This window comes from Monodelphis domestica, chromosome 1, assembly GCF_027887165.1.
Source record: "Monodelphis domestica isolate mMonDom1 chromosome 1, mMonDom1.pri, whole genome shotgun sequence".
Taxonomy (NCBI): Eukaryota; Metazoa; Chordata; class Mammalia; order Didelphimorphia; family Didelphidae; genus Monodelphis; species Monodelphis domestica.
The window spans coordinates 660,532,682-660,547,062 of NC_077227.1; the positions used below are offsets into that span (position 1 = coordinate 660,532,682).

General features: G+C 41.8%; 1 long non-coding RNA gene across 2 annotated transcripts in view; it reads right to left on the bottom strand.

Annotated features, from left to right (window-relative positions):
* Positions 1-1,415: 1,415 nt before the first annotated feature.
* The window catches only part of LOC103105535 (uncharacterized), an 80,498-nt gene continuing 67,532 nt past the window's right edge, over positions 1,416-14,381 (bottom strand). Inside the window, exons 3-5 of one of the 2 annotated variants that reach the window (XR_459295.3) lie at positions 6,731-7,132; positions 2,442-2,539; positions 1,416-1,900 (exon numbers count right to left, since the gene is read on the bottom strand). This is a non-coding gene — a long non-coding RNA (uncharacterized LOC103105535). The remainder of the gene's footprint in view (positions 1,901-2,441; positions 2,540-6,730; positions 7,133-14,381) is intronic. The other variant, XR_459296.3, reaches the window with a different exon arrangement.

Consider the following 14,381-nt stretch of genomic DNA (forward strand, 5'->3'; position numbering starts at 1 on the left):
CCACCTAGAATCACAGAGCTAAGAAAATGTCTATGAATAATTTGACTTCAAGTCTAACACTCTATCCATTATGCCACCTTGTTGAATCTCTCTTTTGCGTTTTTCTTACTCTCCCTTGAATCTGTGACTTGCGTATCTATCATTCTCTGTCACATCTCCCATTAGTAAGCTCCTTGAGGGAAAGGCAAGACAAAGGATCCTGTTTTTCCACCCTAATAATTGAAATATTTATCTCCCATCAAGCCCACCCACAGTGATGTGCACAAGTCCCCCATATCTCTGTAATACCTTGCTAACCCGAGTTCAATGTGCGGCATTTTGGATAATCATAATTATCTAAACATGACTCCAGTCCTCAGTCAGGGTGTACTCTTCCCACTGATCAGACAGGAATCACCATCAAAGCAGCAAAGCTTTTAATTAGGATGTGTGAGAGTAGGATGCAAAGGGAAAAGATGGAACATTGGAAGAAGAGTTGATTGATGGGCAATGATCGTTGGTAGCAGAGGATCATGGGAGAGAAGAACTGACCTGGAGGAGCTCTGAAAGGAACTCTGGGCTTTTTAAGTGGGGATCTCAAGGTGGCAGGAAGCAATTTCCTTGCTGGAGATCTTGCCAAGAGCCAACAGAGGATTTCCAAGGGTCTAGCCCTGGGACTTCTTCAGAAGAGTGATTCAGCGTCTTAATATCTCTACAACATCTATAAAGAGATTTTAGCTTCTTCAGACCTGTCAGGGTCTTGGACTATAGGCCAGAGAGCCAGACTCTCTCTCCCTAACTACTGCATCTGCTATACTATTCCTTGACCCTTCTAATATTTGATTTAGTGTGGGAAATAGCGGGAAGGGTAGGTGAAACTCTGTCCGGTTTTGAAGCTGACAGAGCTAAGGACCTATTGGGACACAGAAAATAGGGACCCCTCCACCCTCTATCCAACTCCCCACTATCTCAATACCCAATACCTATTAAAAACAATTTAACCATAGTCAGATTCAGCAATGAGGATTATTCAAAGAAGCTTGGAGAAAGCAACTGAGTGTTGATCTCCTCTCCTGCTGAGTCCTCAGCCTTGGGGGGGAGGCTTATCTCCATGGCCTGTCCATGCACAGGAATTTGGGGGTACCCTTTCTATCAGCTGATAGGGGAGGCTTACCTTCAACTCCCCATCACCTACTTACCACCAGAGAACCTCATATTCCCAAATTACACCCCTTGTATCACAACCCAGGAAGATTGTGTGAGTGAGCACAGTAGGACTCAATCCACCTAGACTTCTCTTCTTCACCTCACTCACTCACCAATTGTAGCCTCCTCTAGCTCTCCAAGACCATCAAATACCATATCCAAGTATAATCTTTACAGTTTCAGAGAATAATCCCTACCGATAGAATAGCAAAGGCAAATCACTAGAAAAATCGAGTCATGGAATCTGTTTATTAACCCAATCCTTGAAGAACTCTAGTTTCCCATGGAGTCCTAGGCTGGCAGGAGAGGGAGCACTCCCCAGATCAATCATCCTCAAGATTCAGGATCAGGAGGCTGGCAATTGGATTTCATATTCTGCCCATGATATTTGCTTACTGTGAGATCATAAACAAGTCACTTCATCTTAGCCTCAGCTTCCAAATCAGAGGGTTACTGCGAAGAAAGTGTCTGCGAATTTGGAAGACTATAAATATGAGTTATTAATGGTACCTTTCATGAAGCAGATACTTAGTAAATTTATTGAATTAAATTGTAGACTTGCCCTCCACTACCAAGCATCCTTATATGTTTTCCAAATCTTCAGGGCGGGACTGTCTTGGCTTGGACCAATCTGAACACAGTAAAGCTTGGGGACAGAGGGATGAATTAGTTGGTTTTTCAAGATCTCTTCCATCTCTGGGGAATCTGTGCTGCTCTGGAAGTGAAGAAACAGTTTCTCTACATAAAGAAAATCTTCCTCTCCACACGCCCCCCTCCCAACTATTTCTATTCCTCCCCACATACCACATCTCCCAAAGCCAAATCCTCATAAACCATGCAATTCAACAAATTACATTCTGGATGGCTTCTCTATGTGACTCAGTGCTGCTGCTTTTTCTAGAGATTCTGGGACAAGGAAAAGAGTTTATAGGGCAGAGGGGAGCCATTAGATGTGAAGGACTCCCAGAACTGGCATAAGATGAGGAGGCCAGGCCACTGGGATATCCAGCTTCTTGCCCTTCCAAGGAAACCAAAAGGCAAAGCATGATTAGTGATTAGCTTAAGGCAGAGTCTAGTATTGTGAATGTCAGAGTTCATCAAAATAGAATTCTGAGGCTAGATTCTGGAAGGAGGGAGTGGATTTAAACTGTCTAGTTCTGCCTAGTTCTCAGACAGGGCCAGGGACGGGGAACTAGTGCCAGCATCCTCAGTGCTCAGGCTGCTTAGCACTGAGACCAGAGAAATGCCATCTGTACCTGGTTCAGGCTCAAAGACAGAACTGGGATCTGGGTCAGGCACTGGAAAGACACTGATGTGGACAAGTCATAGGTTCAGGTCAAGACTGATCAGTCCCCTGGGGAAAAAAGATGACAGGAAAGGTCCCAGAGTTTTCCCAAAGGAATCTGGCTCTGTTTCCCATCCATCCCACAATACAGTCAGCTCTCTTTTCCTCCAGTCCTGAGGCAGGACCTGTCCCCTTGGCAGCACTTTTTGCAGGTCATCTCACTGTAAAGGAGTTTCTGTTCTGACTTGCCAGTTCTGTGAAGCAGGAGCCAACGTCAGACCTCTGGCTCACCAGACAGTCAATGAAAGCTAGTGGCCTTGGCACAGTCCCTGAGCAAAGGAGCTGCAGCTGGGGCTTTCACCTCCCTTCAATCTGGGTGGGCATGTGGGCACTGCAGCCAGCATTTCAGGATAGCCAGGGTTTCATGCCTCAGAGGAAAGCCAAACTGCCCTTGTTTATTCATTTTGTAAGCTCTGCTGCAAAATGCTCTACAAAGCCCAGCATGAAGAATGAGGACAGGAAGTGAGGGACTAGAGGGATGTTAGGAAGGCATAGGGTGGGGGTGGGGAAGAAAGAGAAAGAGCAAGACACAGAAAGAAGACAGAAAGGAAAGAGAGGCAGAGAATGGAGCATGAAAGAATAAAGGAGGGAGGGAGAGAGAGAGAGAGAGAGAGAGAGAGAGAGAGAGAGAGAGAGAGAGAGAGAGAGAGAGAGAGAGAGAGAGAGAAGAGGAGGAAGAGGAAAATGAGGAGATTAGAGTGATTTACTCTATGAATGAAACAGAGGTGATGAGGAAAGAAAAAGAAAAGAGGGAGAGTAAAAGCATATGGTCCTAAAAAAGAGATAGAAGGAGCAAAGAGATAGAAGGAGCATAAAAGGAAAAATGGAAGGAGAGTGAGGAAGTGTCTCAAAATTGGAAAGAGGATGAGTAAAAGTGATCATAAGATAATTGGAGAACACCAGGGGGTATAGAGGGAAAAATAATGGAGAGCTGTCTGGTAGAGTGGAAGATTCTGACCAAACTAAGCTTCTCCCACTACCTCAAAAACAAGAAAATGCTCCAAATGAAGCAAACTATCAGAAACTGAAGGAGGAGGATTTTTAAAAAATCCTTTATGACAATCCTTACATGCACGTATGCACACACACAACTCAGCAAAGCAACACATTAGTGGCTCCCTATTTCACCCCCCTCACCTCCTTTCTAAGATCTAGGCTGAGGATTTTAACATTATTCTTGACTCTGTGCTCACCATTCAAACTCCAAGTCCTATACTTGAGGGCTCTGTCCAGCTGTCAGTGGATTCTGGCTTGCCTTAGTCCACTTCAGACCCCAGGCAGAGGACTGGCAGTTCTATGTCTATGATGAATTACTGACCCCTAAAACTAACTCTAGGACTGAGAATGAATGACACTGGTTGCTTTAGAGCAAAGAGAGATTTGAAAGTAGCAGCAGGTGGAACAAACTTTCACCATTTATCCCTAGTAAAGTCATGATTCAGTACTGATTCAGACAGAGTCTTCCAACTCTCAACAGGAGAAAGTGCCACAAAGAAAAAAAAAAGTGCAGAGATTGAGGAAATGAGCAATCAAAGGAAAACTTCTAGAACAATAAAGAAATATTGTGAATAAAGAGGATCTCAGGACAAAACTCCAGGAGAAGAGAATTATTATGGAATAAATACACAGAATGTCCTTCCCCAAAAGAGCCTGGGTTGGCCACAAGAACCTTGAAAAAGTTTGGAATGTCTAAAAAAAAAAAAGATCTAAAGGAAGAGGTAAACAGTGAAATTAGACTCAATTTTTTAAAAATCAAAAGGAGAATTAAGAGTTTAGACTAGAAGTTAGAAAACACTACAAAAGAAGACACCCTGAAAACAAAGGAGGGAAAGGAAAATTAACAATTCAATCACACAACAAGAAATATAAGGACAAAGTGAAAAGGTAGTATGAGAGAATATATGAGATGTTTGCTATAAAAAACAACTAGTCTGGGCATGGGGAGAAAATTTAAGTATTGGGCTCTCAGAAAGATAAGATGAAACAACAAATCCAGGTGTCTTATTTCTAGTGAAAATCATGAAAAAAAATTCCCCAGAAGAAGTGGAATCCAAGGGCAAATAGAAAACTAGAATTCACAGGTCATCACTGGCAAGAAACTCCAAATTTAAAGCCCCAAGAGGTGTGATTCACAACCTCTAGAGGACCAAGACCAAAAGAATAATATAGTAACTAATCAGAAAGATGTATATCATGTACTAAAGAACCCCAGTCAAAATAAAACTGAACTTCACATCAAATACAGGAAAGCAAAGAATGGCATGTGATATTCCAAAACCAAAGGGAAATGGTCCATATTAATAATAATTTATAAAAACAGTATAATCCTACAGAAAAAAAAAAACAGATTTTTAAAGAAAATTCATGACCTTTAAACGCTCCTAGTGAGAAAATCTGAACTGGTGATAATCTTTGAAAGGTTGATAAAGTAAACAACAAAAACCTGGAAAGATAAACCAGTTAGGACAATTTAAAATGTGTTAAGAAGGACTCAAGTGTTAAAATATTGAAAGAGGGAAAAAAGATTATTCTCTTTTTAAAAACCCATCCTTTCTAAGGGTCAATGAGGGTACAAAACAACAAGCTTAGTGTTTTTTCTTTAAAAAAAAAATCGACAACCAAGAAAGAATACTGGAATTGAAATCAGAAAACTTGGGCAAGAGTTCTCATTCTGATAAATTATCTATATGACTCTGGGCAAGTCATTTTGTTTCTCTGATCCTCAGTTTGATCATATGTAAAATAGAAATAATAGTTCCTGTCCTATTGTAAGGGGTAAATTTAGGGGTTTTGACTAATATATTATCCTTATGGTTGCCAGGGACTAATTCAAATACCAATAAAAATACTCAAGTCAGTTTAGGAATTTTATGGTGTTTTAATTAATATAGAGGGAAGGAATTAAGAAGAAGAGAGAGGGGAAAGGGTACAAGATTTCTCCAGCCTAGCTTGAGCCAACAGGAGTTCAGAGACCTTCCAGCCACAAGGCCTCCTCCGAGATGAGGGGCCTCCTTGGAGGATGGTATTTTTAGGAAAGGTAAAGGAAAAAAAGGAATCAGCTTAAACTCTGACAGAGCTCAGGGAAGATGCCTCACCTGATCCACACTACTAAGTTTCTCCCAGTCACTGCATCAAGGACGCTCACCACCAAAACCGGACAATAGCTGAAGCCACACCAAGATGCCCAGCAGACTGCCACCCACCACATCTCTGCCACCTCAAAAAGAGAGACCGGAGAGAGGAAGTGATGTGAAATATATAGACCAGTTTTTACATCACTTTCCTGTGTCTCACATGTACCAGTGGTAGCTTAAGCTTGACTTAAGACAGCCTGGGGGGCCTGTCAGTTGTTTCTGATTTTTCATTTGCTAGCACATGTCGGTCTTAGGCCATCCTTCTCAACACTTAATCCTTAAGTAGGGGTGTAGACATTCCTGTTTTCTAGACTAAACAGGGTGGAGTAAATCTAAAATTCACACTATACCTACCAGAGTTGTTTTAAAATTCAAATGAGGCCCTATACATGAAAGTATATAGACATGAAGTTGGTACATAATAGAAGTTACTGTTGTCATTACCTCAGTGATAACTGAACTGCATTCTCTTACCCCATTCCAATTGCTAACCCCTCCTAATAAGTGGCAGAAATGAAACATAGAACAAAGAAGTGACTTTGCCTTCAGTCAAGTCAACAAGCATTTTCTCTGTGCTAGATACTGTGCCAAATGCTGAAGGTGCAAAAAAGGGCAAAACCAGTCCCTGATCTTGAGGAATCCACAATCTATTGGGGGTGGGGGGAGACAACATGTAAATAACTATGTACAAATTGAATAAATTGGAGAAAATCAACAAAAGGAAAGTACTAGCATTAAGAGGGACCAAAATGTCTCCCTGTAGAAGGGGGAACTTTAGCTGGGACTGAAGGAAGCCAGGAAATCCTGGAAGGGGAAGAAGGAGAAAGAAAATTCAGTATGGGAGACAAGTCAGTGCAAATACAGAATTGGGAGATAGAGCATTTTTTGTAAGGAATAGCATGGAGGCTGGTGTCACTAGATCACAGGATAGTTGTGGGGTGGGCAAAGTATAGGGAAACTAGAAGGGTAAGAGGGAGCCAGGTTATGAAGAGATTTAATCACCAAATAATACCACCCCCATTTTATACTTGGGGAGTGGATTTTTGAACCCAAGGGCAAGACTTACATTTATCTCTAATATTAGATTTTATTCCAGCGCTCAACTTTGGCATGCCAACTTTGCCTTGCACTGTTAGTATTCCCTCTTAGTTTTATGTTATTAGCAAATTTGATGAGGATATCATCTATATATTGATCCAAATCCTTGATACCAATGTTCAGCAGCACCAGTTAGGATACAGATCCCTGGAGTGCTCCACTGGAGACCTGCCACAGTGAGATTGCACCATTAACAATTACTCTTTGCATCTAACCATCCAATCAGTTATGAATCCATCTGGTTGAATTATCTACTATCCATTCCTCATTTCTTCATCTTCTCCATAAGTGTGTGATGTTTTACCAAAAGTTTTGCTAAACTTCAGGCAAACTATGCACAACCATCCTGTCATGTCCTAGTTTAGTAATCCTGTCAAAAAAAAAAAAAGAAATGAAATTAGTCATGACCTACTCTTTGGGAAGGCATGTAATCATCTTTATAATCATCACTGCTTCCTTGTCTAGATGTTCAACAATCAAACTCACTGGCCTATGATTTACAGACTCAATTCTTTTCTGGTTTTTTAAAAGCAGAACAACATTTTCCGTTCTCCAATCTCGGGGAAGCTCTCCAGTTTTCCATGATTCAGTATCATTGAGAGTGGTTCAGCAATCACATCTATTATTAATTCTTTTGGGACCCAAAGGTGTAGTTCAATTGGATCAGTTAACTTGAATTTATTAAAGGCAGCTAGCAAGCTGCTTTCTATCTCCTTGCTTTTTTGGGGTATCAGCTTCCTGTTAGTCATTTCTTTTCTATGATTTCCAGTATAAAATTCATTCTCTTTTGCAGACAAAACAGAGATAAAAGAAAGTTGAGCAGCTTCGCCATCCCTATTCTGTCAGTTATCATCATCTTATTCACTCTAAGCAAAGTCTCTATCTTTTCTTTGATCCTCCCTTTTCTCCCAAAAGGATTAAAAAACAACACCCCTTTATGTTGTTCTTATCTTCCCTTGCCAACCTGACCTCATTCTTAGTGTTAGCTTTCCCAATTCTCTCCTTTGTAGAGCTATGCTACACACTTAATGTTCAGCCTCCATTGCCGGGCCTTGCTTCCATCTTCTATGCATTTCTTTTAAATTCCCAAGTTTGTTGGTGAATTCTCTGTGTACCCAAAACTATTTCTTTAAACAAATCTCATTTTTCCTCCTGCCTGGAATTCTTTTCCTTTGCGTCTTCAGATTTTTATCTCTGGCCTCCCACTAGAACATGCCTCCACCTCACAGCCCCCTTCTTCCATTGTTGAATTCCTCCAAGAGCATCCATTTTGGAGGGAGCCCCAGGCCACTAGAGTATCCTTCTTTCTTCTCCCAGCTCTGTTTCTGACTCTTTGAAATTCATCATTATTCCTCTTCCTGGGTACCTCCCCAACCTCATGCCTTTCAGCTCATTAGGTCTTGTCTCCCCACATTAGAACATAATCCCTCTTTGAGGGCAGGGAGTGTCTTTCTTTTTGTTTGTATTTCTATATCCCCAGAACATAACCCAGTGCCTGGCACATAGCCAGGGTTCTATAAACATTTATCCATTGTTGACTGACTACCTGTTTCCAGTTTAATATCATCTTTAAGTATAGAATCAGGCTTTTGTTGCTGTTTGTGTTTTTTGAAGAGTTTATAAAAAATATTCATTGAGAAGATATAGTAAGAATGGAAGAACAAACAGTTGTCCCTAACTCTAGGGGAAACGCTTTCTCCTGTTCCTCTTTGGTCTGTGGGGAGAAACAGTTTCTCCAAAGCATTCACCTCACCAGAACTCACCTCTGAATGCAGTGAGGCTGCCACTTCCCTACAACTTCTATGGGGAGTCAAATAGACTTGCTTGGGTCTTTGCTCCTTTACTGGGCTTAGCTATCTGCAAATCTGACATCTATTCCAGCTCCTGCATCTCTAATGGCTCACTCTCCTAATGTTTGGAAGCTCCTAAGATCAAAGTGGGGCTCAATACCTCTTCACTTAAAACAGGCAGCAGTGACAGAGTTGGAGAGATGGTAGGATTTGGAGACAGTCTCTATTTCAAAGGAGACAAGAGGAGATGGGCTTGAACTAGAGGGGAAGAGCTGTAGATCTGACATGAGGAAAAGCATGGTGAAGATCATCGAATCCCAGAATTTTAAAGATAGAATGGATTTTTAAACGTCATCTAATCTAACCTTCTCATTTTAAAAGTGAGGAAACAGAGGCTCAGGGAGGCTATAAGTCACACAAGAAAGCATCGAAAGTAGGATTTGAACTCGGATTTTCTGACATTAGAAGCAATGCTCTTTCTACTATGTCCTTCTACTTCCATAACAAGGAACAGAGATCTTTAATGGCTCAAGGGGAGTCCTATATAGAGGCAGGAAAATGAATAATAAATTTCTGAAGGTCTTTTCTAGTTTCTCAGCATCTTGAAAGAGAATGGTCATCTCAATAATGGTGAGTATATATGTGATGCAGATTATGCATTGCAAGCCACCAGGAAAGAGTAAAGCAAGACATGATTAAAATCCTCCTTTCATAAAATAAACTATGAGCTGTCTTCCCCTATCTCTGGGGAGTTTGGTCTTCCTGTACCAGATGGTTATGAATCATTCCCCTGTTGGAGCCATCTGATGGCCCACCCTTTCCTTGAATGCAATTTCCCCTCCCAGACACAGTCTAAACGGTCAATTCCTAGGCCATCCAAGACTTTTAATGGCCTTGGAAAGGAGATTGCTTTTCTCAACAGAAAGTCTCAGTTGCTTGTCCCAATGCCACACACAGAGACACAGGCTATGGGACCCTGGATAGCAATGCCTTGCACTCTAGAGAAAGCTCCCAATCTGGGCCTGAGAGGGTTAACAGAGAGCTGGGACCTTGGGGTGGGAACAAGGAGCTAAGGGAGGATATGGTACTTCATTAATACAGAGTACTTTCTTTGGGAATGATGCTGAAATCATCATGAGGGATGTTTCAAATTCCTACAAGATATGGATGGTCTTGTTAAAGGACAAGAACATCTATCAGTCAATCAGTTATAGGATAAGAACATCAGTCAGTCAATCAACCAACAAGTATGTGTGGATTCAGCATTATGGGTCTGCCCCTATATTGGGCATCATAAGGTAGACCAGAGAAGGAGAAAAGTTCTGCCCTTAGGGACCTTAGAGTCTAGCCTATGATACTTAGAGCCCAGAGTACTTCACTTGTTGGGAGAAATCCCCTGGACTATATTTCCTAGAAGGTCATTTGGGTGGCTGCAGGATGATGGCATTGCCAGGTGAGCACCTTGATTGGTGGGAATCTTTTGGAGGACAGGATATTTAAAAGGTGAAGCTATTGGGAGTGGAGTGAGTAGAGATGGAATCATATTGGGGAGATAGAAGAGGTGCATGTGGAATGCTCTCACAATTGCACCCTGAGGCTTCAGAAGAATGCCAGCTTGTTCCAAAAGGCTTCCACAGAGCAGAGTACACTAAGATTTTGATCTCTTTGCTTTATCACTGGCTATGAGTTCAAAACAGTGAGTAAAGAGAGAAGAGAAGGAAACAAGCATTTGTTAAGTGTATATTATGTACCACCATGTCCTGCAAATATTATATAATTTGATCCTCACAACAACCCTGGGAAGTAGGTATTATTTATTATCCCCCATTTTACAGTTGAAGAAACTGAGGTAGACAGAGATGAAATGACTTGCCTAAGGTCATACCGTTAGCATGGGTCTGAGGCTGGATTTGAAGTCATACCTTCCTTATTCTAGTACCAATGATCTATCCATGGTACTACCTTGCTGCCTGGAGAATGAGTTTATGATATTCTTAGAGGTGTAAGGGGGCATGTGGGTATTACTTGATTTGCCCTGGTTATCGTTACTAGTTTTATATCTACATTAAATGCTTTTACTATTCGTTTTGTGACTTTTATGATCTAGGAAGGAAAGTTTTGTATTTGTGAGGTTCAGACCATGATTTGCAAACTGTATTACCCAAAACAGCCCACACAGAACCTTGGAAAGTTGCCCAGGATCTTCAAAGCCAGCGTTCAAGAGGTCTGCAGGAGTCCAGTGTTTCACAGAGAGTGGAGGGTACATACATACAAAAGAGGGTTAAGGTACCAAAGAGATGCGATCTCTTTGGCTTGGCAAAATAGTGAGAAACCATCAATCATATGCATATTTCACCAAATGTATTGTCATCTGTTCAAGTTGGGGATTGGAAATAGAAGCCCTGATAGGGTGGCTTACAGCATGCCCCCCCCAAAAGGGAGATAGACTAGCGTGCATCTCACACACACACACACACACACACACTGACCTGGCAGTCTGGAGGTTTAGTCTCAGTTCAAGCCACTAACTAGTTGTCTGGCTGTTCAGAATGTCACTTGGTTTTTCTGAGTCTCCATTTCTTCATCTGTATAATAAGAGTGTGGGACTAGATGGCTCCCAAGATCTCACACTGTGATCCTGTGGTCAAATGCTCTCTCAACAAGAAGCACCCACAAACATTGGAAGGTCCTAATATCCTTCCCCATCCGTGCTAAAACATTCTATTTCTTCTATATCCCAGTTCTGAGCAAGGGCTATTTAATTGGCTGATTATAGCTCCAGGAATAGGACTCGGTGGTACTAAGCTAACCATTTTGACTCTGCTCCACCACAATGGTGTAGATAGTTATCTACATGAGATAATTTACTATTTAGGGGAATTCCTTTTCACCCTTCTAAATACCTCCTTCCCTGACCTGTCACTGATGGCTGACATGGTTTTTTAATCCTTACTTTCTGTCTTGAAATCAATACTGTGTATTGGTTCCAAGGCATAAGAGAGGTTAAGTGACTTGCCCAGAGTCACAAGCTAGGAAGTTTCTGAGGCCACATTTGAACCCAGGACCACCCCTCCCCAGTCTCTCTATTCACTGAGCCACCTAACTGCCTCTTGATGCCCCTAATTCTCCCCATTAGGGCAAATTTTGCTTTGGCTTAAGACACAACCAAAGATATTGTGAGGTTCAAATGAGATAATGATTGTAAAGGACTTTGCATACCATAAAATGCCACATAAATGCCAGTTATTGTTATTAGCCTGCAGTCACAAGGCTTCCAGGCTGGTGATGACGTCATTCCTTGAGCCTTTTACTATATACTTGATGAGTTCAAGAATTGTTTTAGAGCCATACAGGGGTGCGCTGATGAATGTTTAATAATCAAGTTCTTTTCTCTACTCCACCCAAATAGACACACACTTTTCAATTTAAACTGCATTATTTACACTTTCTTTCTTTAACCCTTACCTTCTAAGAATACTGGGTGTTGGTTCCAAGGCAAAAGAGTGGTAAGGGCTAGCAGTGGGAGTTAAGTAACTTGTCCTGGGTCACATAGCTAAAACGTATCATGCTGAATTTGAACCCATGACTTCCCATGTCTAGTCATGTCTCTCAACCCCCTTAGAGTCCTTAAACTTCTATGTCACTGACTCTTGGCACTCTGATAAAGTCCATGGATCCCTTCTCTGAATAATGGTTTTAGAAGCATAAAATAAAATACATAGAATGAAAAAGGAAACCAACACGATTAAAATATAGTTATCAAAATATCTTTTAAAAGAACCAAATTGATAGACTCCAGATTAAAAGCCCCGACATAAATGATCTCTAAGGCCTCTTCTAATTCTAAATCGTATGAAACCTAGAAAAAAGGATGCTTAGGAGGTGAAGGATGGGGAGAAAGATAAATAGCTAATTTCATAGTTCTGTCACAGACTAGTCTTATATAAAAACATTTACTTGAGACGCTTATGAGTCCTTCCTTCTCTAGGCCCCCCGAATCTGCACATAGACACCCCTTTCCTTTCCACCGACAACAGTTCTCTCTCTACCAAAGCCTGGAGGAGAATACCACCACAATGCAGAATCAGCAAAATTCTTCCAATTATTTCCCCAGTGTTCTGGGTGTAGCCAGCCCAAGGTGAGCACACTTGCCAAATGCCTCCCTCCCTTTACTCCTCAGCCTCTGAGCCTTTTAGGGGAAATATGATCCACATGGGGAGGATTGAGTTACACTGAACTCATCCCTGCTGCTGTTGCCTAAGAGCTGCTCTGGGCCAGGAGGATCAGCCAGGGAGCCCCTCAAAGGCAGATTCCCAGGGCGATCAGGAACTGGGCACAGTTCAGAAAAGGCTTCTTCCCTTCAGGACCATGTGCCACATGCTCCCAAGGTCTCTCACTCATCCCTGTGACAGGGCTGGATGAGTCACAGTCATTGTGCCTGTCCTGAGTTGGCTCACACCACAAGACACTGAAGCAAGCACCTAGGTAGGCATTTGGATATGGTAGGGGGGGAAAGGCCAAATAAAGAAATAAATGGACAGTAAAAGAATTTATCGTGCAGGTGGACCTCATTTAAGCAAACTTGATCAGGAGACAATCTAGATTTTAAAAAAAGGAGATAAATCAATGAAATGGTTTTGGCTTTGCTGAGGAATTCTTCAGTTTATGAGATATTTCCCCATTGACGTCTCTCCCTGCTGCCACCCCCTGCTTCAGCCCAACATTAAAAAGGATTCCGTTTGCAAACATTTTGGTTATAAGCTACTTTTCCGACAAGAATCTATTGCCCAAAGCAAGGTCTTTCAACACCTGTGTGACAAGAGTATAAAGATGGATCTGGGGCAAAAAAGAGGAGAAATGGAGAGGGGTGGGGGTGTTACCATGGAAAGAGTGCAGGGCTTTGGAGTCAGCAGGCTCCAACTGCAGCTCTATTGCTTGCTAGCTTTATGAACTTGAACAAGTCACCTCTCCCTTCTTCCTGCCTCAGTTTTCTCATTTGAAAAATAAGGGGATTAGTCTAAGGCCTTATAGATAAGTGTTCTTTCAACTTTGGCATTCTCTGGAGCCAAAACACAGGATGGAAAGACTCAGAAGGGACCATTGCTTCTTCTATGATCTGATAGCTAAGGCTTGCTTAGTAGAGGAGATGGGATTTGAATGAAGTGACCACAGGGAGAAAGAACTGACAACGGGGAGAAAGAATTGAGCTTTCACCTGGGGAATCCATTCAGAGCTTTAACTAGTCCTGGTAATGCCTGCTTTGAGCAGCCCAAAATATGTTCCCTAATCAAAGTTGACCAGATACCACAAGGCCACTGATAAGGAAAATACTGTTGGAGGACACAACCATAAAATTATCCTTTAGAGGAGGGAGTAGGACAAGGGCAAGTGAAGGGAAAATTCACCCAGTATTATGGCAGCTAGGGGAGGAAGTATCATGTGGTAGCCTTTTATTTTTATCTAATTATTCTTTTTATCTAATTACTAAGCTCAATTGTTTTTATCCAATGAAGCAGTATAAGTATATTTATACCATCTAAATGTCAGCGTCCTTGGGCAATGATCCAGTTGCCCCCCCCCCCCCCCCACCTAATTCTGTCCCTGTAGTCACTCCTTTGCTTTTTTCTTTTGCCTCTTCTGGAGGTCTAGGGAAGAAAGTCCAGTTTACCCCCCAGCTAATAATCTCAAGTGCATCATGTAGTTTTCTAGACCAGCCTCTGACAACTGTTGCCAAACACTGACTTGAACGTGGGTCACCACAGATTAGATTTGAGTAAAATGTCTTAATGTTCCCAGGTACCATTTTCACACCCATTCTTCAGATAAGAA